At 62.4% G+C, this 3,958-nt stretch overlaps 1 protein-coding gene across 2 annotated transcripts in view; it reads right to left on the bottom strand.

The window, feature by feature from the left end:
* The window catches only part of SKI (SKI proto-oncogene), an 82,158-nt gene that overhangs the window by 8,460 nt on the left and 69,740 nt on the right, over positions 1-3,958 (bottom strand). The gene's annotated exons all lie outside the window — the stretch shown is intronic.

The raw sequence follows: 3,958 nt of genomic DNA on the forward strand, positions 1-3,958 counted from the left end.
GGGCCGCGGACGCGGGAGGAAGGGAAGTGTCCGGGCACACGGGGCCGTGGACGCAGGGCAGGCAGCCCCGGCTGGGGATGGTTTTTTTCAGACACTAAAATAGCTGTTCAGGAAAAAAGACACTGAAAATACCCCTCTCTGTGGTAGCTTTCGGGGGGAAGTGAGTGTTGGTGACGTCTGGCGGAGGCCCTGACCGCAGGGTGCTGTGCCTGTGCCCAGCAGGGGCGGGTGCCATCCTAGCTGCAGCAGAGCCCCTTCCGGAATCATGCGGACCCTCCCAAGAGGCACAGAAGGCCGAGGACGCCCAGCTGGGTGGAGCTTCCTGTCTAAGCAGCCACTGAAGCGGGCGCGGAAATTCGGCTCAGTTCTCACCCGGGGAAAAGCCACAACAGCCGGCGCTGACTCCGGGAGACTCACAGACTCCTCGAGGGGAAAGAGTCAGATGCCTCAGGCCACCTCCATGACAGCCAATGTCTGAGAACACGGCTCTGTCTGGCGGGGCCCCAGCAGCTGCCCTGTGGAGGTGGCGGGAGGACCACAGGCCCAGGACCCCGATCCCCATCCACTCAGTGCGGGGGGCCGAGGACTCTGTGGATCTGGAGGGTTGGGGCAGATGCGCTCGGGACCATCCTTGGGGCCAGGGAGGCTCCTGGTCTTCAGGGGGCCGGGACGGGCCTTCGGAGACATGACTCCGTTAAGACCCCGGCTCCTCATCAGGCACTGAGGGCGGGCTCTCTGCAGCATCACGAGAAGAATGTGTCAACAGAAGGTGTCTGCGCCCTTGTGGGCCGGCTGGAGGAAGTGACAGTCTCAGAGGGACTGTCACCTGAGCAGTATTGGTTTCTCAAAGCCCAGGAAGCAGACAGCCGTCTTCAGGCCTGGGATGCCACCCGCCCTACCGAGGCCCCCGGGGCCCCAGTGTCAGCTGTCGGTCAGGGACAAAACCACACCCAGCGACAGACGGCTGAGTCTTCCTCTGGGAAGAGCAGCTACAACCGCTGGCTGCTGCTGTGACCCTTCTTGGGGCTTCAAAACTGGCCCTTGGAGCCCACAGGCCACGAGGCAGGAGCACGGCTCCCGACCTGACACACCAAAGCAATGGGGCTGGGCCATCCCAAAGCCCTTCAGGCCACTGTCAGCTTGCACAGCGGAGGCCAGCCAACATACCGCGCTGCCCCGCGGCCACTTCTCCTCCTGGGGTCCTTCCCCACACCGCGACAACGACCAGGCAAGCTACCTGGCCAGCAGGCACCCGGGGAACGAGTGTGAGCTTGCACCCACGTGCAGGTGCCCCCCTGCCAGGGCAGGGCTGAGGAACAGTGGGCCCAAGGTTGCGGACACCCTAGGCCCTCTGACGGAACAGTTCCTGCCCAAAGCCCACAGGACCTATGCAGAGGTGGTGGCCCAAACAGGTGAGGAGCTGGCAGTGGCCGCCTGCCCAGATCGGGGCAGCCACAGTATACTGCTACAGGCAAGCCAGCGGCTCCCCATGGCGGGGGGCTGTCCCAGAAAAGCCGCTCTCCAAAAATGCACACCCCACCCTCGGGGGCCCTGCGTATCAGGCCTGCAAGGTGCCAAGAACAGAGAAGAGCCATCAAGAAGGCCTTGGGTCCCTTTCCTGCCTGATACGTGCAGATGCTCGGGGCTCAGCGCGAAATACCGGCCCATTCCCTGCAATGAGGAAAGGGAGTTTGGAGGTCACAGAACTGCCATCTCCCTTCCCCAGGCCCCTGGCTCAACAAGACTGGGGGCCGCTTCTCCTGCCAGATCCCACAGGGTCCAAACACACAAGAGCTCAACCCCTGAGAGCAAGGAGAGGCTCCACGTCGCCTACCCTGGCAGGCAGGCTGGAGTCCTGGACGGCTGCCGAGGGAGACGCCGCAGAGGCGGACGGCGCTGAACCCGAGACTGAATACAGCAGCGGTTACAGCTGGCCTCCGTCCCCAGGCACCTGAGCCACCCCAGACAGGCTGAACCTAGTCTGTACATGTCCTAATGACAGCTCCTCCCAGGGCACCGAGAGTCCGGGTGGTCAGCTCAGCCACCTCCCCCACTGTGGCCTCAGCACCTCTCACTTCCAGAGTCCGTGAAGAGGACATGGGCACCAGCTGTGCCCTGCCCACCCGTGTGGTCCCGAGGCAGAGGCGGTCACTCGTGTCCCTGAGCTGCTGCCCAGAGCTCCGGGCCGCTTCTCCACACACTGAAGCTGAACGACAGGGCTCAAGGCCACATCCCCGCCCTGCTGGCCACTCAGTGCTGACGGTCGTTGCCTCGAACCTTCTGGGGACACTGGAGTTTGAGTCAACCTTTGCTGAGAGGATTCACACCCAAAATCAAAACAACCACACATAGAGCCTGCTGTGAACCTCCGTGACCACCCGGCATCCACCCACCCTGGCTCACAGGCACCAGCGGGCAAGGCTCCACAGGACGACAGCAGGCAGATCCCACACCAGGACCCCCCCAGGGCAAGACTCCGGGGAGTGGTACTGAGTGGTGGGCAGGGAGGGGCGCACAGCAGCACTCATGATAACGTCAACACAACTTCCTCCAACCACAGGGGGGACTTCAGAGAGTGGAGAAAACCAGTTTCCTGTTCAACTTGCAGCCCAGCGACCTGTCAGGAGGGCACCAGCCTCAGTCACCCCAGGACCCCAATGTCCAGTGGCCAGATATGCCCCCATGAGGGGCACAGCATGTATTTGGCTGAAACAGACATTGGGGCCTCTGTGGCGTCAGCTTCACATGTGAACAACGCACAGTGACAGAGTGGTTGTGCATCCCACAGGTCAGTCCAAGGGCCACCGCCAAGCTCTGTGGGTCAGGCTTCTGTCTCCACACCGGCACGGACACTTGGCCCACGACCACCTGGTGTCAAAACTGCATCCTGGTGCGGGGATGGGCCACTCTACGCCCCAAGGCCTGCTGCACAGCACAGCCCGCCCTGCAACCCCTCCCGTGTGTCCCACTCAGTGTCTTCTCCTGCCAGGCTGCAGCCATGAGGTCAGGGGACCCTCCAGGGGAATGCACACGCCACATGGAGAGGCCAGTCTGTGACCCACTCACGCGCAGCAGGCAGGCCCAAGCCTCCTCTCGTCAGCATGCAGCGTCCGCACCCAGGCACAGCTGCCACGACGGGACCGGGGGCAGGAAACGTGTGGCCAAGGGCCGGGAAGTCCTGTAGATGCAGATGCTGCCTTGCAGGGTGAGTCTCTGAGCGCCAATTCATCTCTGCACAGGGGCCACAGGCCTGTGGAGGGGATGGCTGCCACCAACACGCAATGCTATGGAGTGGCGCGGATGTTGTAGGTACCAAGAAGTCTCCAGAAGCTGCCAGCCACAGTCCACATGGCGGTGCAGCCCTGGGGCCACAGCAGGTGGAATGGCAGGATCACCCACAGCAGGTGGAGCGGCAGGATCACCCACAATCCAGGTTCTGTGGCGATCGCCTGTGCTGGCGTTCTGACATTCCCAAGAGGCTGCCCGCCGCGTGGTGAGCGGGCTGGGTGCTCAAGGTCCTGTCTGCGGCCCTGCTCCCGAAGTACATGGCCCAGCAGCACTCTGCTGTGGTGAGCTTTTCAGTGTGGCTGAAAACCCGTCTGCTATTCCTTAAAAGGATACGACCCAATCTTCAGCCGTGGGCCCAGCGTGGTGGCTCATGCCTGTCATGCCAGCTACTTGGGAGGCTGAGGTGGGAGCATCTCTGGACCTCGAAAGGTGGAGGCTGCAGTGAGTTATGATCCCACCACCGCACTCCAGCCTGAGCAACACAGCAAGACCGTGTCTCCAAACAAACTGTGGTTTTCAGACCATCTTGCCACATTCTTCAAGTGGAAGACAGCCTATGCCCACACCAAGAGCCTGGGCGGGTGCCTGGCACCTCAATTCAGCATTTCCAAGGGAGGCCACTGATTCTCACCCGCAGAGGCCACGGGCCCTGTAACCAATTCTCACCCGC

Source organism: Piliocolobus tephrosceles, chromosome 1 (assembly GCF_002776525.5).
Source record: "Piliocolobus tephrosceles isolate RC106 chromosome 1, ASM277652v3, whole genome shotgun sequence".
Lineage (NCBI taxonomy): Eukaryota > Metazoa > Chordata > Mammalia > Primates > Cercopithecidae > Piliocolobus > Piliocolobus tephrosceles.